The sequence below is a fragment of the Mustela nigripes genome, chromosome 4 (genome assembly GCF_022355385.1).
Source record: "Mustela nigripes isolate SB6536 chromosome 4, MUSNIG.SB6536, whole genome shotgun sequence".
NCBI lineage: Eukaryota > Metazoa > Chordata > Mammalia > Carnivora > Mustelidae > Mustela > Mustela nigripes.
Window position 1 is genome coordinate 160,549,156 of NC_081560.1, and position 24,708 is coordinate 160,573,863.

Consider the following 24,708-nt stretch of genomic DNA (forward strand, 5'->3'; position numbering starts at 1 on the left):
ATGACAAAAATCACCATAATCAAAGTTAAAAGACTAATTAACAACATGGGCCAAGTATTTGCAATTAATCTCCAGGCAAGAGCCAATTTTCTTAATAGATGAACACGGAATGATATTAACAGGCAGTTCCCAGGAAAAGAAATCCTGATGTCTCTGAAGAAAAGATGCGTAACTTCATTTTGAAGTTTGAGAACGGTGTTGGTGAGGTGGTAGGCCTTATCCTACTTTACTTATTAGAGTGTCTGAGGAAGCAAATTCTGGGAAGGGCAGTTGGGCAATATGGTTCACAACTACAGATGCGAAAGTATGTTAACCAGAAATCCCACTTCTAGGACTTTATCCTGCAGGCAGAGTTGCATATATATTGTATGAGATAGGTACAAATTATTTATTGCCAGTAAGAACAACTTAACAACTTAAGAACAACTTAACAACTTAAATGTTCCTCATTTGGGGACTTTGTTTTACTAGTACAGTGGGATTTAAAAGAACAAAGTATTTATGTAAGCTGATAACGGGCAGTCTCCAAGATACATCAAAGCAGGGTGATGCTACCATTATACCAATGTTTATGGGGTCTTAGGAGGAGTCTTTTTTGTCTATCAGTGCTCATTGCTTTTTTCTCACTGGTCAACATCAAAAACTTGAAAAATGAAAAAATATAAAGCAAAATGGCATAACTAATAATTTCTTTTGGCACCTTTACACACATACGTATTTACATGATCAGTATATAAATTATGTAACTTTCTACTCCAAATACATCAATAACAGTATTTTTCATGAAATTAAAATATATCCAAATATTTGTTAGGAGAGTTGTTAGTATTAAATTATAAGAATACAATATATTTTAACCATTTCCCAATGTTTTGAAATGATAAAACACTTTTCCAACAATGACCAGGGGGTGTTGGTTATGAGGCTTAAAAGCATATCTCTGGGGTGCCTGGGTGTCTCAATTGGTAAGCGTCTGCCTTCGGCTCAGGTCATGCTCCTGGGGTCCGAGGCTCAAGCCCCACATCTGGCTCCCTGCTCAGTGGAAAGCCACCTTCTCCCTCTCCCCCTCCCCCTGCTTGTGTTCCTTCTCTCACTATCTCTCTGTCAAATAAATAAATAACATCTTTTTTAAAAACCCAAATAAACATATCTCAGAGGGGCACCTGGGTGGCTTTGTTGGTTAAGCATTGGACTCTTGGTTTCAGCTCACATCATGATCTTGGGGTCATGAGATGGAGCCCGGAGTCTCACTCTGCACTCAGCAGGGGGTCTGCTCAAGATTCTCTCTTCCTGGGACGCCTGGGTAGCTCAGTGGGTTGAAGCCTCTGCCTTTGGCTCAGGTCATGATCCTGGGGTCCCAGGACCGAGCCCCACATCAGCTCTCTGCTCGACAGGGAGCCTGCTTCCACCTCTCTCTCTGTCTGCCTCTCTGCCTACTTGTGATCTCTGTCTGTCAAATAAATAAATAAAAATCTTAAAAAAAAAATTCTCTCTTCCTCCATCTCTCCCCCATGTTCTCTTTCTCTAACATAAATAAATATCTCAAAGATATCTCAGAGACCGAAGATCTAGATTGTACTCCCAGGTGTGTTTTTCCAGGACATTTTCTCTTATATGAAAGCAACTAAGACAGAATGTAAGAGCAAGAACCAGATACTCACATCTGCATTCACATGATTTCTGCAGTGCCTTTTCCTCTAAAGCCTATCCACCAAGATCAAGGAGAGTATAAGTTATGACCAGAAAGCACCAGGTGTTACGAGAGAGGTGCCTGGATGTCCAAACATTTTCAAGTAAAGTTAATGTAAAAGGACATAATTATATTAATTGCATTACACTGATGTGTTACAGTTAATGTGAGTGTATGAATTTAGAGTTCACAGAGCTTCCTTACAGTTTTCATCTCATTAAAGACTATTTATTTGAGAGAGAGCGAGCGAGTGGGAAGGAGAGGGACAGGCGGACTCCTTGCTGAGTGCACAGTTCAGTGGGGCTCGATCCCACAACCCTGAGATCCCACAAACCTGAGCTGAAATCAAGAGTCAGACACTTACCTGACTGAGCCACCTAGGCACTCCTCATTTGAGAATTTTTAAGAAATGTAAAGGGGAATATTAGCATCATGTAATAGATGATGAAAAACTGAAGCCCAAAGATTTTGCTTGTTCAGTCGCACGAGAGTAAAGCCCCGGTAGGCCGTATGTTGTGCTTCTGTGAATTCTGACAATCTTCACATTGGTTACAATCTGAAAGGAGAAAAAAAAGAGGGGGCATTTTATTTTTTAAAATATTTTATATTTACATTTATTTTTATTTTCTGTATGCTGTTCAATTCTTCCTAGTTGTAAAATGCTTATGTTTTACATTTACATTTACATAGTTGTAAATTGTTTACATTGAATTCAATTTTCTAACTCAGCAGGAGTGGGTCATGAAATCGACTTAGTGGATCAGAGTCAGCAAACTGAATAGAAAAGAAGGGAACAGAAGAGATGAATGTGTACCCTAGTAGGAATAAGTACTGTGTCATTAAACATTTGTAACTACTATGTCACAGTCAAAAAAAAGCTTGAAGACACTGCTTAACCCCGTGTTCTCAAATAACAGGGTACAGAAAAATCATTTAGACCTCAAGCCCAAAGGATTCAGATTAAGCACATCTGGACTGAGAAGCAAGAACAAATATGAATTTTTAGAAGGACTGGAGGCAACTTTGAAGCAGGCGGCGGGCGGGGGGGTGGGGAGGGCAGGGTGTGTGTGCTGCTGCAGAAACAAAGCACTTTTACTGTACATGCGTGTCTTCTCCAGAAAGTTCCCAATATAGCAGAAGAGACATCCGTTGGCAGCAGAAAGCCACCTCAGTACAAAAGTGCAGGGCTAGGTGGCATGCGCCCACAGATTCCAGCCACGTCCTCATGTCAGTCTGCAGATCCTTCCTGGACCTGCCTCCGTTCTTAGAAATCAACTTACTGGGCCAGCGACGTGTCTAAGAGCGGTGACAACCATGGCTAAGATCTTATCTCTTATGTGGTTAAGTGGCCTATATGACGTGAGCTGGTGTCGATATGTCCTGAAGTGCTCCTTGACCTTGATTATTCTTAACAACCACAAATACTCTTACTAATTACTACTGGACCACGAGGCTTCCGGCTTTGTGCTTGGCATTAGAGGGAAAACAAAGATGACTGCCCAGAAGTCATCCTAGCCAGCCACCACCGCTACCCCATCCCAATACACAGAAAGCAAGAAAGTGGTTCAGCAAATATTTTCTTTGCTCTTCACAGAGGTGCCTCATAATTTTCAGATACCAGGGAAATGGCTGATAATCTGAGATGATGGGATTATACCCTCTAACTCCAGCCTTTTCTTCCTCCTTTCACACAGCCAAAGGACACATCGCTCATGCCCTTAAGGAAATACAAATTCTACTGATCCTGTTATCATGGCATCACAAAATAATGTGCCATCCTAGAAACCGCATTCTCCAAAGGGTCTTGAGAAATACATAAAGGACTATTTGGGTCTATGCTGCAGTATTAGCCATGAGTCCATTTAGGAAGACTCCTGATTTATAGATATTCCTCCCAGGTGCTAAGCGAAAGCAGTCTTTGGATTAGAGAGAGGCTCAAAGCCCTCCCTTATTCACAAATCACTTTAGGGTAGGCCACTGGGTATGACTAATGGGTTCAAAGACAACTAACTTGATCATCTCAAAGGATGTTTGTCAAAGGGTTTAACTAGTTAGTGTTAGGTAGTGGGACTGGGGATGATTTTATTTTTTTTCTTTGGTAACTTTGTATTCTTTTTCTATACTAAATATGGATTACTTTTACAATTGGGAAAAATAACAATTTTGTTGGGGTGCCTGGGTGGCTCAGTGGGTTGAGCCTCTGCCTTCGGCTCAGGTCATGATCTCAGGGTCCTGGGATCCAGCCCCATATGGGGCTCTCTGCTCAGCAGGGAGCCTGCTTCCTCCTCTCTGTCTCTGTCTGCCTCTCTGCATACTTGTGATCTCTATCTGTCAAATAAATTAAATTAAATAAATAAATTAAATTTAAATTTAAAAAATACAATTTTGTTTATTTTTTTTACTGATAATAAAAATCTCAGATCAAGTAGAAGACTGACATCTTCACCATGCTTCAAAGGAGTTCTAGATGAAAGCCACAGTAAGTATTCATGTTTTAAGAGGAGGGAATTCCAACAGACAAACACATGCTCTCACTGTTTCCACAAAAGCAAAGCAGTTTTGCCAACCGTTGGAAACATGATAAAATCATAGTAAATAAATCGTAAACAAAATATGTTCTATTTGTTCCATAACAGTATAAAAGGATGTTATTTTAATCCAAATAGAAAGGCTTCACCATCTAAACCCAAATAATCTAAGGCTCCCATTTCCACCCTAATATTTTTAATATGGTATGTCTAAACGTTTGGGACGCCCTCTTCTATGGGCATTTGAAGAGGAGAGTGCTCTGTGGAAGCCATTTTGGCATGAGTGTTTCTGACTTTGGAAGAGCTTCCCATGTATCTAACTAGATATTATTTAAATAATAGACAGGCAGTCAAAGATCTTGAATAAGAGGATGTCTGCCGTGAAATCCTCTGGAGATGGTCAACCAAGGCGCCCTCCACTCAAATGTTACCACTATCAACTTTTTTTTTTTAAAGATTTTATTTATTTATTTGACAGATGGAGATCACAAGTAGGCAGAGAAGCAGGCAGAGAGAGGAGGATGCAGGCTCCCTGCTGAGCAGAGAGCCTGATGCGGGGCTCGATCCCAGGACCCTGGGATCATGACTGGAGCCAAGGGCGGAGGCCTTAACCCACTGAGCCACCCAGGTGCCCCACCACTATCAATTTTTTTAAAAGGTCAGGTGCTATAGAGAGAAGCATTTAGGGGAGGAAAAAAAACCCAAAGCAAAAATATTTAAAATAATCATACCTCCTTATTTTGAATGTTTACTGAACAGCAGGATAGAAAAAGTCCATGCTGACATTTTTTCACCAAAGCATTGTCATCACCAGAAATAGAAGAAACCTCAGAATCTGATCCAGAACTTTGGAAAAGTACGGAAAATAGAACATCACAGAAGAGATCTGAAATGATAACATTCTAAAGATTTGGGGGATGACATTTTTGTCCACACTAACTGTTTTCACTGATAGTACTGAGCAATGCTGACTTTAAAATCTGTTGGGTTTTTTCTCTTTTTCATCGTAACTTAACAGACATCATTGCTCCACAAGGCAACTCCCACGCAGGTGACTGTGACAGAGGGGTGTTTGGTTTAATTCAGGAGCCTATTCTAGGGCTCAGAGAATAACCGGATAGGGCTGTGTACAAGGGGTGTATAGCATACACCACGTTACTTACCCCCAAACCCATTCAGCCACTGTAACAGAACCAAAAATTTTAGCTGGGCACATAGTCATGTATCTAAGATGACTTTTCCAGCCTCCAGCACGGCCATGTGACTAAGTTTTGGCCAATGAAATATAAGTGGAAGCATTGTTTGGGACTTCCAGAAAGTCTCCTTTAGAAGTGAGGGGAACAGGGGCACCTGGGTGGCTCAGTGGGTTAAAGCCTCTGCCTTTGGCTCGGGTCATCATCTCAGGGCCCTGGGATTGAGCCCCGCCTCGGGCTCTCTGCTCAGCCTGCTTCCCTTCCTCTCTCTCTGCCTGCCTCTCTGCCTGCTTATGATCTCTGTCAAATGAATCAATAAAATCTTAAAAAAAAAAAAAAAAAGTGAGGGGGACAGAGATACCCAAGGACACAGACCAGGAAGTGGGGGAGCTGGACTCCAACTCCTACACACTAAGGACAGGGTGAGATCGTGTGGACCATCCACAGCAGAGTCTGGCAAGCTTAGGTCTACAAGCTAAGAATAATTTTTACCTTTTTAAATGGTTGAAAAACAATCTAAAGACAGTTTGGGGGCAATTTCAGGATCTATAAGTAACAGTTCATTGGCACCCAGCCACATTCATTCACTTTTACAAGCAGACAGAGCTGAAGAGCTGTGACAAAGTTGCCATGACCTACAAAGCCTAAAATACTGATTATTGGGCCCTTACATAATAAGTTTATTGATCCTCAACCTAGAGAAAGGGAGGAGGTAGGGCGCCAAGAGGGTGTGCGGCTGGGTAGGGACAGTGCAACTCTGGCACCCATTCTAGAAGTTCAAGTGGGCCATGAGATGGGGTGTCTCACCGCCTAGTAAAATCAGCTGCTCATCAATATTTGTGCCCTTGGCAAAAGAAGATGTAAGTATAGCCAATAAGCACATTAAAAAGATCCTCAGCACCAGCAGTCATCAAGGAAATGCAAATTAAAACCAAGATGCAATATTACTACACACCCACTACCACGGCTATCATTAAAATGACTACATATGGGTGAGAATGTGGAGGAACAGGAACTCTCAGATACTGCCGCCGGAAAGACAAAGTGACACACTCTGAGTAAACAGTTTGGCAGTTTACTCTAAATTTAAGGATCCACTTACCACGTGACCCAGGTGTTCTACTCCTAGGTATTTGCCCATGACAAATGAAAACACGTGTCCAAACAAAAGCTAGCCCCAAATGGGAAACAATCCAAATGCCCATTGCCAGTGAATGGATAGACAAATTACGGCGCATCCACACAGCGGAATAATACACAGAAACAAAAAGACACCAAGTACAGATGCATAAACAACATGCATGAACCTCTAAGACAACGCTGAATGAAAGAAGCCAGACCCCAAATAGAATACATTCTAGTCATGTCCCCCACTTTTTGAAAGTTTGTGTTACACTTCTTTGCTTTTAGGAAAGACCCACATGAGTACCTTTTTCCACGAACCCAAAGAAATCCAGAAAGGATATTCACTTTCATGGAAGAGGTGAAAAGCAAAAATAGCATTCAATGCTTGTTTTTTAGCAAGCTGTTAACAGGGGCAGCCCATACCCCCAGTAGCAAGAGCGGCCCCGCCAAGTTCCCTCCCCGAGAACTATACTCGGCATCTCAGCATCAAGCTACCATACCTCTGAACTGTGTCTGTGAGCATTTTCTTTGTCCTGATTTATTTTGTGCCTCCGTTAGCAAGATGCATCCTTTTTTGGGTCTGGGAACTCAAGCAATCTTCCTTATAAATCAAAGGTAAATGCTACTTTGCTTTATACCATTTTGGCTTATGAAAGAGTTCAGAAGAATGCTTTCAGATAGTGGGGGAAATCCATAACTATAATTGTTTGAAATTCTAGGAAAGACAGGCTTATTCCACATTGATAGGTCATCTCAGGGGTGTTACTCCCAACAACTGCTTGGGCCAGAGACTTAGGTGGGGGAGGACTTAGAGGGAAAGAGCACATGGAGACATTTTAGGGTAATGCTAATGTTCTATATCTCGATTGTGGTGGAAGTTATACAGGTGTGCATTTGTGTGCATTTCATTATATGAATATTAGTAAGTTTGTTTTTAAAAAAGGGTGCCCATGTCCTCAGGATCCATTAACAGGGAGGAGCACTGATGCTGAGTAGCACTGTGAATCCATGATGCCATAAGAAATCCACACGGCAGAGAAGAACAGAGATGAAAAGCTAACTTGCCAGACAGAGATTTTTCTGCTTCTACAAGGAAGTAGTCTCAAACAAAGTCCTCTTTGTGGGCTTCTAGCCATGGGGCATCTTTGAGCCATGAAAGGCCCAACTTTAGTCCTACATCAAGGGTTGCAAAACTCCTGGAAGTGAGACCTTTAATACTTGGACCTCTGGATTTCTTTAAACTGAATAAAAATTATGCATACCCTCTTATTCAGTTCCCCCAAAGGTACCAATCAGCCAGTTGCCCACTTGGATTCTTCAACTGGCAAAAGAAACACATTGACCAGCACCAGAAATGAAGTCAGCTCGTTTGATCTAAGTCCCTGCAAGAAACCTGATCCAGCAAGGTAACCGGACCCAATCAGCTGGAAGTTCAGGATGGAGTTGCTGGCAATTAAGTTGGCTTTAGTCTCCCCAAAATCAACGTGGTCATCCTTCCTCATCAGAAGCATAGTTGCTCAGAGTTGAAAGAGTAACATTCCAGCCAATCTGAGGCATAGGGACAAAGTTCAATAAAATCAGCATCTGCATTCTCCTTTGAGGTAAAATATGGATGATGGAGAGGTTGTGCTCTGGCCACCGAATTTGTGGAGACAGGCAGAATGGTTTTATCTGGGGATGGCAGATGGAGCGGACAACTCTTAAGGAATAACAGAAAAGCTTCTCTGAGGCTCCTTCCACAGGAAGCCTGAAGCAATAGAGACAGGATTGTTGAGGGAGCAAAGGAGGGAGTCAGGTAACAAAGCCATCTGTTTTTGCAAGCCTTAACAGAGCAGAGAGGGGGAAGGCCACTTCATTTTGCCTCTCAGTGGAATTAGAATTAAAATTTTTGTTTAATATCCATTTCAGATAACAACCAAGATAAATCCCTGAGGGAAATCACAACAGAATATAAGAACCCTAGGGAGTATCTGGGTGGCTGAGTTGTTTGAGCATCTGCTTTCTGCTCAGGTCATGATTCCAGGGTCCTGGGATCGAGCCCCATGTCAGGCTCCCTGCTCAGTGGGGAGTCTGCCTTTCCCTCTCCCTCTGCCCCTGCTCTCCCTCATGCATGCTCTCGCCCTCGCTCTCTCTCTCTCTCTCACAAGCACTCTCTAATAAACATCTTTAAAAAAATAGAACATAAAGATTCTAGTCCTAAGACAATGAGACAGGTAAGGAATACACCTTTGAAGAAAGGTACTTAGGAAAATGGGAACAAGAGGGAAATTTATTTTTGATCTAGGTTCTTTGAGCCAATTATGCAAGTCCAGGATAAAGAGTGGGAGCCTTATCAGTGAACTGTGGTGGGTGGTAGGAAAGAGAAGAAAAGGGCCTTAATGTCAAGCCTCTCAGGAGGCATACAACTGCATTAGAGAATGGAATTTATAAAACTACAGATTCAATCTATTCAGTGTAGAATTCTACTGGCAAGGGTGTCAGGTCCTGGGACAAGTCCTCAGAAGTAGCCAGCAATGAGTGAGGAATTTGTTCATTATCAAAAGAGGCCTATGGAGACCCCTGGCAGTATGCAATGCGCAGTATCAGAATGGGAACCTCAGAAGCGGTGTCACAGAAGTGGAGTGTCAGAGAAGCGTCAGAGAAGTGGAGGCCTGGGTCTGGGTCTGATGTCTGTTAACTGCCATAGCCATCTTGCTACAGCTTGAGGCTGACATCAGACTTACAGACTTCCCCACACAATACGAAAGATGGCAGAAAGCGCTGGAAAGAGTCTGTGTCCTTGATGACATCATGAGGCCTGTGAGCAGAGACAACCAACCCTGAAGGCTGCCCTGAGGTTGGACCCAAAATAAAAATCCCGCTAATTATACCAACCCACCCGGTGCTGTAATCTAGGACTGTCCTGTACCAATTAGTAGGAAGCAACTGTACATCCTACAGACTCAGTCAGACAGGCAGACGCAGTAAGTGTCCCTGTTATTCAAAGCTTGCTGGTTGCACGTACTGAAAAACACAACAAACCTTCACTACCATGAAAATGTGCTCGGGAAGATAAACACCCTCTCCCTACAATTTTACCATAGGTATATAATCTTTAAAAAATCATATCTAAATTTGCCTTTAAATTCAATGCATTAAATTACAGGTAAGTACAGTTACAGAAGGGGGGGAGAACCACTTAAAATATTAATGAAATAATGTTCCATTAAGTCATCCAAAAAGCTAAATAATCTCAAATTTGGTTATAAAAATTAGTTTTACTCTTGGGGTGCTGGGGTGCCTCAGCTGGTTGAGTGTCCAACTCTTGATCTGGACTCAGGTCTGGATCTCAGGGTCTTGAGATGGAGTCCAAGGTACTACCGTGCTCAGTGGGGAATCTGCCTCCTCCTTCTCCCTCTCCCTCATCCCCTTTCCCCTCAAACTACCTCTCACTCTCTCAAATAAATATTAGTCTTATTCTTAAAATTATAGAGATTCTTTTCAATCTGGAGGCTGAATCTTGAAGGTCCCTGACTCAGTTTTCTCCAATTCAAGGCTTGAGTTTCTCATATTCAGTGTGTATATTAAGCTTCAAGGAGGGTCTAACCTGTGTCCCAGTGTGGTCTTCCATAACTTTTTAAAAGCATATATATATATATATATATTTTTTTTAACCAGTAATTCTTATTTCACTGCCAAAAGGAAAAATCAAAATCTAGTTTCTTAAAATATTCGCAAAATATATACACAATTTAATCCAGTATTGAAACTCAGAATGAATTACCAAATACAATCGACTTCTTCCCATATGTTTCCATCCCCACCAGCCATCATCTCACACCTGGGTGACTGGTCTTCTCACCTGTCCTCTGCCTGGGTCCCGTCCTTTCTTCAACCTCAGCCAAGGAGATCCTCTTAAAACTCAAGTCCAACTTCAAGCCTCATTTCCTCTTCCTCTCTCCCCTGTAGCCATCCAACCTTTCTCCTACCTTTTTCCTGAATATTCTCTCCTGTCAGAGATCCTCGCACATTCTAGCCCTTTTATCTAGGGAACACTTTTCTTCCTCCTTCACCTAGATAACATTTAGTCGGTCTTCAGCCTGAGCATCATTTTAAGACTTTCCTAACATAGTCAAATTCTCTTGTTATACAGACTCTCATATAACCTTGCTTCACCCTACTACCTGTTAAATCTGCATTTTGATATTTCTGTGTGGTTGTCTGGTTACTGGTGATCTGTTACACCAAACTATAAGCTTTGTGAGCAGGGGTTTTATCTATTTTTACTCAGCATTACATGCCCAGTGTTGAGCACAGGAGTGGGTGCTCTATACATGTATTAGGTGGGAAAAAAAAAAAAAAGGCGAACATTTTATCTCATACACAATAGTCCCAAAAGAAACACAAACCTTACCATTTGTTTGTTTTTCCTGTTTTTTTTCCAGTGATCAAAGGAACTCTGATATGGAATCTGTGACTAAAAGATTCTTCCTTTAAAAACATGTAATGAGGGCGCCTGGGTGGCTCAGTGGGTTAAAGCCTCTGCCTTCAGCTCAGGTCATGATCTCAGGGTCCTGGATCGAGCCCCATATTGGGCTCTCTGCTCAGCAGGGAGCCTGCTTCCCCCTCTCTCTGCCTGCCTCTCTGCCTATTTGTGATCTCTCTCTGTCAAATAAGTAAATAAAATCTTAAAAGAAAAAAAACATGTAATGAGAAGACACAGGTGGATTTCTCAGCACACACACATTTTCAAGGCTGGTGGGAGACTATGGATAGCATTAAAAGATAGTACCCCTGGGATGCCTGGGTGGCTCAGTTGGTTGGACGACTGCCTTCGGCTCAGGTCATGATCCCGGAGTCCCAGGATCGAATCCCACATCTGGCTCCCAGCTCCATGGGGAGTCTGCTTCTCCCTCTGACCTTCTCCTCGCTCATGCTCTCTCTCACTGTGTCTCTCTCTCTCAAATAAATAAATAAAATCTTAAAAAAAAAAAAAAAAAGATAGTACCCAGAATGTAACTGTTCTATTACTTGTGACCACAGGATATCAACATCAGCACCATTTCCTTCTCTGGTCACTGGAAATAGCTTCATCAGGTGAGGAATTACTCAGCCTCCTGCTTGCCCCATTCTCTGAAGCTGACATCCTATGCATCATTTGAACCCTAGTAGAGACTAGAATCCTATTCAATCTAATTTCAAAGTAATAATACCAACTCTAGAATTTCATTTTCTCCTTTTTATTTTTTTATTATTTTTTAAAGATTTTATTTATTTATTTGACAGACAGAGATCACAAGTAGGCAGAGAGGCAGGCAGAGGAAAGAGGGGGAAGCAAGCTCCCTACCAAGCAGAGAGCCCAACTCAGGGCTTGATCCCAGGACCCTGGGATCATGACCTGAGCCAAAGGCAGAGGCTTTAACCCACTGAGCCACCCAGGCGCCCCCATTTTCTCCTTTTTAAGGATGAGTTAAGACTTTCCTGAATTCTATTCTTGTGACACCAAGAAAGGCATATAGGAGTGGAGGGTTGGAGAGTAGGGAAACAGTTGCTTGTCCACAAATATTACATTGGAAGAACTGGTTTAATCTTACCATCTTAGAGGAAGTGTCCAATGGTTACAAAATCTCTCCTCTGGGAAAAACTGCCTTCATTTTCATTTTCTGAGCCTTTTCTTTTAAATTTAATCAGGTTGTTTTCTTTTTAATGTTTTTGTAAAAGCTTCTACTAAGGCAATTAGAATTTCCAAGGCAAGGTCTCTTAATCTACAGTGATGAACAGGTATTTAGGGATCATGAAATGCTTGAAAACATATGCTAAATTTTGACTTATGTTTGGAAGTGCATTTTTCTGGAGAAAGACTCCAGATTTTATGTCAGATTCTATCACCAGCACCTAGTAGAGTGCCTGGAGTGTAAGAGATGCTTAGTAAAGACCTGAGTAAGAGAATGAGAAAGAAAATGAACAGATGCCCCTAAAGATTCTAAGAAGGAATGACTGGAGAAGTAAGTTATCTGATACCAGAAAAACAATGGTGTTACAGAAGCCAAGAAAGAGAAGATTGGTGAGAAGAGAGTGGTTCAAGTGTCATTTGTTGAAGAAAGGTCAAGTCAGATAAGATCTGGAAGTGCACAGTGGATTTAGAAACAGAGTGTAGTTGGAGACCTTTGCAACTGATAGTTTCAGTTGAGGTAAAATATTGCAGTTGGCTGGAGAATAAATAGGAATACAAAGTAAGGAACAATGGATAGAGACAAGTCTTTCATAAACCATGTCTGTCACGTGAAAAAGTGCTCAGCATCACTCGGCATCAGGGAATTACAAATGAAAACCACAGTGAGATACCACCTCACACCAGTCAGAATGGCTAAAATTAACCATTCAGAAAACGACAGCTATCGGTGAGGATGCGGAGAAAGGAGAACCATCCAATACTGTTGGTGGAGAAAGGAGAACCATCCAATACTGTTGGTGGGAATGCAAGCTGGTGCAGCCACTATGGAAAACAGCATGGAGGTTCCTCAAAAAGTTGAAAACAGAGCTACCCTACGGCCCAGCAATCACATTACTGAGTATTTATCCTAAAGATACAAATATAGTGATCCGAAGGGACACATGCACCCAAATGTTTATAGCAGCAACGTCCACAATAGCCAAACTATGGAAAGAGCCCAGATGTCCATCAACAGATGAATGGATAAAGAAGTGGTATATACATACAATGGAATACTATGCAGCCACTGAAAAATAAATCTTGCCATGTGCAATGACGTGGATGGAACTAGAGGGTATTATGCTAAGCAAAGTAAGTCAGTCAGAGAAAGACAATTATCATATGATCTCTCTGATATGAGGCATTTGAGAAGCAGGGTTGGGGGAGGTCATGGGGGAAGGGAGGGAAAAATTGAACAAGATGGGACTTGGGAGGGAGACAAACCATAAGACCCTTAATCTCAGGAAACAAACTAAGGTTCCTGGAGGGGAGGGGGTTGGGAGGGAGAGGGATGGCTGGGCTATAGACTTTGGGGAGGGTATGTGCTATGGTGAGTGCTGTGAATTGTGTAAGATTGATGAATCAGAGACCTGTACCCCTGAAACAAATAATACATTATATGTTAATTTAAAAAATAAATAAACCAGGGGTGCCTGGGTGGCTCAGCGGGTTAAACTGAGCCTTCGGCTCAGGTCATGATCCCAGGGTCCTGGGCTCGAGCCCCGCATTGGGCTCTCTGCTCAGCAGGGAGCCTGCTTCCTCCTCTCTCTCTCTCTCTCTGCCTGCCTCTCTGCCTACCTGTGATCTCTGCCTGTCAAATAAATAAATAAAATCTTTAAAAATAAATAAATAAATAAACAAACCATGTCTGTGAAGAAGATACAGAATAGAGAATGAGGAGTTCCTATAGGAAGGTTTTATTTTTTTAAGATAGAAGAAACTTGAAAATACCTAAATGCCAATGGGAAGGAGCCATTGATCAGTAAAGAACACCTGCACTAGGAAGCAGGACTGGGAAGGGAGCCAGAGTCTTTCATCAGAAGAGGGTTACTTTTTCCATTGTGAAAGGAGGGAAGAACGAAGACTGGGTACCAATTAAGTATGTTTGATGGTTTGGCGGTACTAATTTGAGAAAGATTCCATCTTATTGTTTCTATTTTCTCCAAGAAAAGGAGAAGTAAAATAATCTGCTGAGTGAAGGAGTACAGGGATTGGTGGACAGAATGGGGACGGTCTTGGGTGGGCAGAAGTTTAAAACAGCTCCTGTGGAAAATGGGAAACAGGGAAGAATTGCCAGGCAAAGTCATGAATATAAATTTGTTGGACTACTAATGTTCTCCAACGCTTTTCTTTTCTCTAGAAAGTCTTTTAAGCAGAAAAGGGTTTCTAAGAAAAATCCCTACTTCACTAGAGGCTATCTTCTCTCTTGAAATTGCGTAACTTAAATTCAGGTTCAGAATCATGGTGAAGATAAAATTTCCATATGTAGTACATACAGAAATTTTGGTGTATTTAATGTTAAAGATAAGAAGTCACTGGTATCATCTTAAATACATAGAAAATAAAAGTTTGCCTTTTAAGTACCTGAGAATGGCAACAGGCAGGGTTTTTTTGTACAGGGAACCACCAAAGCCCTAAAATAACTACTTAGAGGGCTACACAGGTAGGCCCAGTAACTGAAGCAATCTGCTTTCAAAAGCTTGATCCTGTCTCTTAGAGCGGTAACACCAGGGTCAACAAATCCATGACAAAAAGAGAACACCTAAGTAAGAAATCCAGAAGAAAAAACAGCGAGAGTGACTGTTTCTCAAAACAGATGGAGGACTCTCCCTCCTGTCTACCCTGTTGCAGAAAAAGCCAAGTTCAGTCTCTCAAGTTCAGTAGTTACCTGGTCATCAAGTAGAGGTTATTAGTCATGTCCAACTCCCACACGGATAAATATTCTCTTTAGTTCTCCAGTCCCTCTGGCTACAGACACCCAGAAGTAGCTGAGGGCATTAAATACTCAATCACTTTACTTCCCTCTATGCTTCCCAGCTTGGCTTGAAACTTAACCAGGAGGATAGTTACTGAACCAAGGGCTAAGGTGAGAACTTTCAACACTGTCCAACTAGCCAAGCCCATTCTCGGTCCCTAAAACAGCTCAGCTGTCCAAGCATGGAAGCACAGAAGACAGCTGATTTGGAAAGTAGTCTAAAGTGGTCATAGAGAGCATGGTTTCTGGGGGCAAACTACTTGGGTTCATATTGTAGAGATACCACTTAGTAGATAGAAATTGTGTTTTAGTTTTCTCATCTGCAAAATGAAAAGAATGGTAATGCCTATCTCATAGGGCTGTTAGAAAGATTTAGAGAAGTGTTGGGAATACAAGTATACAGTATATGTTAGCTACTATTATTATTTTTAAAGATTTTATTTCTTTGGCAGACAGAGATTACAAGTAGGCAGAGAGACAGAGAAGTGGGGGAAGCAAACTTTCTGCTGAGCAGAGAGCCTGATGTGGGGCTCAATCCCAGGACCCTGAGATCATGACCTGAGCTGAACGCAGAAGCTTAGCTCACTGAGCCACCTGGTGCCCCATGTTAGCTACTATTATTACTTCTGACCTACAGTTGGGTTTTCTTGAAAAGGTTTAACAGAAGGACAAGAGTGCAAGAGTGCAGTGGTTGGAGTGATGGGAAGTGAAAAGGAGAAGAAACTGGTAGGGAGAGTAGCAAAGTCAAGGGCCTGAAGTTCTTGAAGTTCAAGTATTGATGCATTGGAAGTCATTCAATTAGGAAGCTGGGGAGATGGGCAGAAAGTAGAAGAGTTTATTTTAAGGTTTTAAGGGTGAAATTGAACATAAGTGATGACAAGGTCCAGGAAATGGGTGGCTTTATAGAAAAGGCAAAGGTCATTGAATTTGAGAAGTTCAAGCAATCAAGAGACCAGGATATCACCTGGTTACCACATGGCTTAACATTGGGTCTTTGGAGAATGCAGCGAATGAATGAGAATGACATACATGGACAGAAAGCATCTGAAAGCAATGCAGCCTGACTGTGAGCATGCATAAATATCAGAACTGAAAAGAAAGAAAGCCAACTTCTCCTCATGGTCCCAACTGAGGCTAGTTGGTACAAAAAGACGACAGAGCCAAGGACGCTAAATATTTACATCGCTTAGGAGTCCAGTACAGTGATAAACTGTCCTGCCCTATGTTAATACTGTTCCTATTAAAAGACACAGACACCAAATTATTTAGAATGCTTCCTCAAAGGAGACTGGCTATCCAGTCTATGAAGCCCTTTTCCCCCTTTTAACATGCTCTCCAGACCTCTAAAAGGATCACCTGCGTCTCTCTCTACCCTATACATACTTTCACCACTGTACAGGTCATCCTTCCTTGCACTTATGTGTTTGAATGTCATTCTCATATAGGTACTTCCAGGGTTGGCCAGGTGTAGTGAGTGATCTTTTCATGTCTGTCTCTCAGCCCTGTTTATGCATGCATTCCTAAATGTCATTAGTTAAACAAGAGACTTCTTACAATCACCAAACTAGAAGACAAAGCATAAAAAGAATTTTCCGCTTATGAAAATGAGTCATCAACCCTTTAAGTTCTAACTATAAAGAAAGATTTGTGGGGTGCCTGGCTGGCTCAGTCGGTGGAGCATCTGACTCTTGATCTTGCGGTCGCAAGTTCAAGACCCATGATGAATGTAGAGATTACTTTAAAAATTATTTTCTTAAAACATATAATGTGTTAGTTGTTTCAGGGGTACAGGTCTGTGATTCATCAGCCTCATATAATACCCAGTGCTAATTACAACACATACCCTCCTTAATGTCCATCACCCAGTCACCACATCCCTCCACCCCCCAAAATTGATTTTTTAGTAAGTATTAGAAAGGAGATGCAGTATTTCTTCACCAACTTGCAGCATATTATTTCTAAACAATCTCTATTAAAATAAGTCACAGTTGAGGGGCGCCTCGGTGGCTCAGTGGGTTAAAGCCTCTGCCTTCGGCTCATGTCATGATCTCAGGGTTCTGGGATTGAGCCTCACATCGGGCTCTCTGCTCAGCAGGGAGCCTGCTTCCCCTCCCTCCCCTGCTGCCTGCCTCTCTGCCTACTTGGGATCTCTGTCTGTCAAATAAATAAATAAATAAATAAAATCTTAAAAAAAAAAAAAGTCATGGTTGAAAATTCAAAGGGAAAAATCAGGATTTGAAGAATAAGGTTGCTAAATGAACTTGTAAAATCCTTAACCCTCAAAATACCAAACTAATACAATAATGAATTAGCAACATTCCATTTGTATTCCTTCTCTAAAAACTTCTGAGAGATTTACTTGCCCTAGTGTTTAAATGTGATACTTACACATATACATTCACTTTTGCTATAGGTAAACAACCAGAGAACATTTTAAAATTTTGTTTCTAGTTTCAAGTGTACCATGCCTGATTTTATTATTTTGATTTATATTTGTTTTATCCAAATGTCAGATTTTCCAAGTCATACATACTTGATATAAATTCTTAAACATGTGGAGAAAATATACAAAACAAGATAAATGTATCCTAAGATTTTATCCTAGATGAAGTCATATAAAATCACAGCTGGCAGGGAGTGGGGGAGGTTGGCAGCTCAGGAAGAGGGCATTTAACTGTGATTTATTTATAGGAAAGCAAAGAAATGGAGGGGAAAAAGAGATGAAAATAGTAGAAATTTTAAAGAAAAAGTTTTTTGAGGTGGTACAAAGCATTACCATTAGGTACTTAAAAAAAAATTCTTCAGTTATTGAACTCAGTGAACATATTTGTCCCAAATTTAATGATAAATATCACTCCTCTTTCAATTCTCTAAAACTGTAGAGGAATAAGCCTTTAATCGATACACAGAAACTTTCATAAAAACCTCATAAAATGTATTATTCCATTTGAACTAGTAATGTCTTGTGGGCCCTTGGTCTTACTCTTCTTTGAGTTTGGGGCTTTGAGAAAGGATACACTGACACATCCTATGCAAGGGAGTAAGTATTAAGAGAAGTGAAAATTACTCCCTCCTCATTATTGCACAGGTTATGACTTACAAAGAATAAAAACTGTTTTCTATGAAAAGGTGCCCTGAGAAAAGCAAATTGACAGTGGAAATTGAGAAAAGTTAGTGGTTAATGTTCATCCAGTAACTATATGCTGTAATATGATGGAGAGCTTTATTTTAGTGGCAGAAATGTTAGTAGCTATGTAAACTTTACTAGTTACTTATTTTAGTCTTTAAAAGTTAAGTATGTAGGCATATAGTTTTTCCAGAATTATGTAAGGAAAATAATATCTATAGTAATATTTAAGGATTTAAGTTATTTTGAACATTCTAGATCTATCCTTCATGAATATAAAATAAATGTCTGTACCTTCATGTTTAGAAAGACCATTGTGTTGTTTCAAGGTAAGATATTTTTTGTTGATTTTTCAAAATCCTTTTTTTTTTTTTAAAGATTTTATTTATTTATTTGACAGAGAGAGATCACAGTAGGAGAGAGGAAGGGAAGAGATCACAGAGAGAGGAAGGGAAGCAGGCCCCATGCTGAGCAGAGAGCCCGATGTGGGACTCGATCCCAGGACCCTGAGATCATGACCTGAGCCGAAGGCAGCGGCTCAACCACCTGAGCCACCCAGGCGCCCCTCAAAATCCTTTTTTGATGATCCTTCACATGTTGGCTTTTCTGGCCACAGCAGAACATTTAACTGATTATTACCAGAGAATAGTCTAGAACTCTGCAATAATTACTGTGTACCCTTTCTGGTTCTAACTGAAAGTACAGACCTCATATCAAATAACATTATGCCAACTTTTGTTAAAATGAAAATCTCTATATAATTCATCAGTGTTCCTATACTTCTGCTAGTTTAAATAAGTTTGATGCCTTGTTAAAAAATTGATGCCAGCATGTCCATTTTTTCTATATCTCTTCAGAGAACAAATGTACCACACACTTGATGACAATCAATAATGCACAGAAAAAATATTTGGAAACAAAGACCACTGTTGCATTGTTGATACTGTTCTGTTTTATGACAAATTCAAGTCAAGCATAACTTTTTAGGAAGTTGTATTTGTAATGTAAAATTAAGATTTGCTGAATCCATTCATCAAATATTTACTGAGCATTTACTACATGCCAGGCACTGTTCTGGGTACTAAAGATTTAGAAATGAAAAAGACAAGAATGGTTCCTGCTTTTCCAGGGCCAAGAAGCTTGTTTTATCTTGAATCATTCATATTAAAAATATATATAAACCAGCAATAAGACTGTCACAAATGTCATAGAATTGGGATTGAAAGGAGCTCAGAGATCATCTACTATGTTATCAATTCCAAGATGCACATTATTTTACATTTTGACACTGTAAAATCAGCCACATCTTACAATGTGGTCAGACCAGGCTGCACTCAGGGAGAGTTGTCACTGCCTGTGTATGTGCATCAAAACTCACAGAACAGTGTTGGAGGCTTGGAAGAAAATATGGGAGACAATGGTGAAGGCACTCTTAAGGATTCTTGATGATTCACAATTCAGTAAAATATAATAGTTAAAAGTGTTCATTGCTTATAGGAGAGGAAAATGAAATTCAGAGAGGGTAAATAACCTGCCCTAAATTAGAAAGCAGGGTAGGTAGTACGAGTCCAGGTTCTAACTTCTATTCTTATTCTTCTACCAAAGTCTTCTGATATATGGAAATAAAGGCTCTAGAATATGGCTCCAGTTTTGGGACCATGGACAAGGAACTTAATCCCTCTATGCCTCAGCTTCTCCACTGTAAAAAAATGAGTTTAACAGATCAACTCATGATACTGTATTGAGTAAGAGAATGTATATATAGGACTTAACACAGAGTTTGGCATATAGTTGGCGCTCTGTAAAACTTAACTGAGATCAAAATTTACATTTGGTAGGAAATTTAAAGTGACCAATTATCCTAAAATTTTGCTCACTATATGAAGCCCACATCTAGTTATTTGACTAAAATACTGAAAAATAAATAGAGTGGTCAAATGTTTGAACTGATTAATACAATAAAAATTTCCACCTTAACAATGCTTTGTCCAGGTCCATATGGTACTGTGCCAAGAACCCAGTAGATCTACCTGCAAAAAACCATACAAAAAATAAGAATTGACACCAACTATGATTGTCAAGTTACTTAGGACTCCACTGTGTTCAAATGCATTTATAAATACACTCTGAAACAACAAGAACAAATATTCAAATGTTAAACAGTTCATTTATTTTTGCTTTCTATAAAACACAATTACAACCAGGTATATAATACTTGTACAACAACCACAAGTTTTGGAGGTTAAACTTGATTTGGTCCAAAGAGTGAGAGTACTAACTGTTCATAATCCATTATTAATTTATATTTTGTAAAGCATTTTCTCTTTCATTATCAATTCAGTGCCTTGCATATAGTATAACTATAAAAGCATATCCCAGGTACTTTCTAATGTCATTTTGTTTTCTGTTCAAACAATGGCATGTTTAGAGAAGGAGTACATGTCTACATTTCTTTTTTAAGCCTTTCTGGTCAGCTCTTCTAATTTTGGGAATTTAAGTGAAAATCCAAGTTATGGCACACTGTGTTTTATAGAATCAACTGTTTTTACATATTTATTTCTATATTTTTGTTATAAAATAACATTCTATATGTATAGTTTACATTGAGTTCATTACATATTTCAGACAAATTGGTTTTAGCTGAGATTCTGAATGCAAAAAATACACAGTTAAGCACTTGAAAAGTAGTTTTAACTACTGGGAAATATTAACCAATCAACTCACATTTGTTCCTGTCTCACCTGAAGACAAAATCTATGGGCCACTCTGCAAAGAGAACTAACTGAAATGAATATATCTGTATTTAGAATTACTGTATTTGCAGAAGCCTCTTGCAATTAAAAGTCTTATCATGGGGTCCAGTTCTGGTGTCCTGCTGTTTCACTCATGACAACTGCACAGTACCAAAGTGCGACAATTCTCTATTTTAAATATCAGCATATTTTCTCATACCAGTTGTTTTAAGAATGCTTTTGTTAAAAAATCTCACAAGCACTAACTTATTATCCAAATTTAAACTTTAAAAGAAAATCAACCCAATGTTCAACATGAGAAGTATCCCTATGAATTCTGAAACTTAAAACCAACAGTTTAGTTTTCTTATGTTTGGGATTTTTTTTTTTTTTTTAACCAATCGCATACTTCACTACACACATCCTGGATAGTATTCGAAATCAATCTAATGCTGAGTATGGCTGCGTCAGCAGGGAAGACCCCTATGACCAAGTATGAGAGACCCATGGTAAGGTGCATCCGGCCAAAAAGACGGGAACCAGATTCCAATGAAGGCAGCGGCCTGAGGCTACCTGCACTTAGTGGGACGCCCCACACCTCTGCCGCTCCAAATTTCCCACCGCGCCCCACCTGTCTGCGTCCTAGTCTCTGCCCCGCCCCTTCCTCCGCGGCCAGCTTCCGCATTGCCCGCGCAACTCCGAGACTAAGCGGAGTGACGGAAACTACAATCCGGCACAGAAGAAAGGCCCAAGGAACCAGTGAGTCCCCACCCGGCCAAAAGGAGCGACTCCTCTAGAAAAACTTGGCGGCAAGTTAACAGGAAGTGCGGAGGCGCAGTTCCCAGGCCGTTTGGGGCACCTTGCCGCCCCAGTAATCTCATCTTTTGTTCTTTGACAGGCCTCCTTGAAGCCCCAACTCTGAGCGCTTTCCGGGCAGCTCTTAACTCGAACTCCACTGCGATCCCCCACTGATGGCAGCCATCATAGTTACATCCGGGTATTTCGTGGAGTCGCCACCAGAGTCTCCCGGAAGTGACGCGAACGCGGAGGGATTTGCGCTCGGTGAGGTGAAGGGGCTCCGGAAGCTGGTCCCGTAGAGACGCTGGCGGTGGAGTAGTAGGGTTGGGCGTTTTGTTTACCACCGCCTACTTGTAACGGGTGTTACGTGTTATGTATTGTGCCCAACACCCGCTTTCCCGTGCCTTTTAAATCCTTTCTTTACAACAGGTCCAGGAGGAAGACATGGTATTGTTTCCATTATGGGAAAATTGAAGCCAGGAGAGGGCGAGTGATTTGTCTTAATGCATCTCGTCTTGGAGCTGACCTGATCCCCCAGTTTGTCTGTGGAGCCAGTGCTTTAAATTTCCTCCGTAATGCTTCCATTTAGAAAAACCCCCAAGCCCCTGGTGCTTGCAGCTGGAAGGCCACTTCTGCAAGGGCGTTCACCTTCAGCTCAGCGTTGTTGCCCATGGTGTAGGGCCAAGCCACAGCCACCGTGGTCTCTGCGGTGGACAGAGATCCGAACCGTGTGCCACGGTCACCATCGTTAACCGGGTGTCTTGCAATTTCTCTTGGTCTCCTGCCCCTTGACTCTGCACATGGAGGGTTCTTGCTGCCCTCGACCCCCGGTTAACTGAGGGAACTGGCCCTGACCGTGGGCGCTGGGAAACATTTTAACTCCTGTCAGGCACTTGTAAAGTCAAGATGCTCAAACGACTCCAGGCCTGTCATTATTGGCAAATAGCCTCTGGCGGTAATAAAAGCCTGACAACGATTATCTTGGACTTTCCACCAAATCAGTTGTGTCTCCTGGCTTCTGTTCCTTTAGAATTAAGAACAAATACTTCGACCTTAATGTCACCGTTAACTATAACCAGCCATCAAATAATGAAGTGTGAATATCCACTTTGGTCATTTTTTTTTCCTTTTTCTTTTTTTCGCAGAGGCCATCAGGTGGGGAAATAGCCACACTAGCACCTCCCCAGAACAGAACCTCTCAGATCCCTAGGTGTCAGAGGTCTTAGGGGCACAGCGTCCTCAGGGGAGGTCAGAGCCCATGGCTAGATATCATGGGGGCGAGGTAATATTTTTGTAAAAACAAATTATGCATAGAAAAAATACATCAGAATTAAGAATGATAATATTTGAAGAGTGGCCGTTTAATTATTTTATTTCTTCTCTCTACTATTTATTTTACATATCTGCTACAGTTCTTTTTAATATAGGGAAATAAATTGACCGCAGTAAACCTTTCTTAGTTGCCTGCTATTATAATGAAGACAAAGGCATGTTGTCACATTTTGACAAATGACCGTCTTTGATACAAACTACAGAAAGGAATTCTTTTCCTTGGCAAAGCGTTGTTTCTTGTTTTTGTTGTTTTTTTGTCAGGATATTATCAAAATACAAATTTGGTACAGGTGTTTTCCCCACACCTTTGTATAAAAATATTCCAATCAGAAGTTTTACTTCTCAAAAAAAGGAGGAGAGAGGGATGTGAGACACTTGACATTCTGGAGAACAAGTATAAAAAGCTACTTTTATTCTGCCTTCTTTGGGGTAGCTTTAAACAACTTACCAGTTTCAGATAAAAGCAGAATAACCACTCCTCTTTTCTATTTTTGTAGTCTGCTTCCACTGTTGCCTTTTAGCAACTATCAAGCAGTGGCACTACAAGAAATACAGTGAAAAGACAGAAGAGAAAAATGAGAAGGGATTGGAAAGGAAGAACATGTAAATAATGGAAAATGCTGATATTGGGGTTGAGGTAGCTTTGAAATTTTAAGGTAGCATGTAACAACCCCTTCACTCAAGACCCTACAAGACCAGTTGCCCACTCAGACAGATTTGCATATATAATGTTCCCACTCACACATTGAGCACCCACTGTGATAATCCTTACTAAAATTTCAGCTTTATACTTATACAAATTAGACATATATTTTGACAAAACCTAGAGTGGCTTGAACAACAACAACTGTAAAGTAAAAGCTCATCGTTTTCCCTAGTATTCCCTCTTACCATATCATTTATTCATCCTATGATTAGTAGCATAAGTGGATATCGAACGGGAAGTGTTGCCTGCTACATTATAATACAACAGCTATGAAACTCCAAGTGAGGTCCTGACAAGATATATGTTTTCAAAGGAAATATCTTCATGTTAGTCTGGGCCTTCTAAAAAGCAGTTGTTAGGGTGACATTAAATGTGCAAGAATTTTATTATAGGAAACACTTATGAGAGAATGAGGAGGGAACCAGGGAGAGCCATCAGATAGATGGAAGTTAAAAGCAGTGAAAGAGATGCGGAGAGGTTGGTGGAATTGTCCTAGGCTGCTGTACAGTCTAAGGAGGATTTGGCAAGACTACTGGGAATGCTCAAGCCAAAATTGCCATGACCAGGAGTCCTCCTAGGAAGGAGCTTGCCTTATGATCTGTGCTGCACTCAGTCACTGGCCGGATCAGCCCAAGGAAAGCCTGATCTTCGGTGCAAATGTGGAAGATTTCAGAGTATGGCAGCACCTGGGGCCTTTGGGCAGTTTTGCCCCCTATATTTGGTAACCGCAGTCCCTAAATGGGCTTTTTCAATTATTGGCGCTTTTCACCAGTTTCAAGGCTTAGAAGAAGATTATAAAAGAGGCGATTTCATGAGGAGGATTTTACATGGTTGTTGGGCTTCCTCATGCCCCTTCAAGTCTACTGGGGCTTCAGTGGCACTACTCAGGGGGCTTGATATGTGTCCCTTGAGTTTTCAGAAGTACAGTAGTGCATGACTCCCATCTGAGAAATCCCAGGGTAGGGAGAATGGGCCGGTAAGAAGTTTGGGCAGAGGAGTAAAGGAGAGTTGCTAGGTTGGAATCAGCTGT

The 24,708-nt window shown here is 40.9% G+C and overlaps 2 long non-coding RNA genes and 1 other non-coding gene across 3 annotated transcripts; 1 reads left to right on the plus strand and 2 right to left on the minus strand.

Moving 5' to 3' along the window:
- Positions 1 to 795: 795 nt before the first annotated feature.
- LOC132015343 (uncharacterized) lies at positions 796 to 21,701 on the minus strand. The gene is made up of 3 exons (XR_009403626.1): positions 21,614 to 21,701; positions 20,083 to 20,140; positions 796 to 2,246 (listed from the first exon to the last, which is right to left on the minus strand). It is a non-coding gene; the product is annotated as an uncharacterized LOC132015343 (long non-coding RNA).
- Positions 21,143 to 22,985, plus strand: LOC132015342 (uncharacterized). The gene is made up of 3 exons (XR_009403625.1): positions 21,143 to 21,601; positions 21,741 to 21,904; positions 22,070 to 22,985. It is a non-coding gene; the product is annotated as an uncharacterized LOC132015342 (long non-coding RNA).
- On the minus strand, positions 22,832 to 22,921 carry LOC132017085 (small nucleolar RNA SNORD88). The gene has a single exon (XR_009404162.1). It is a non-coding gene; the product is annotated as a small nucleolar RNA SNORD88 (small nucleolar RNA).
- Positions 22,986 to 24,708: the final 1,723 nt, after the last annotated feature.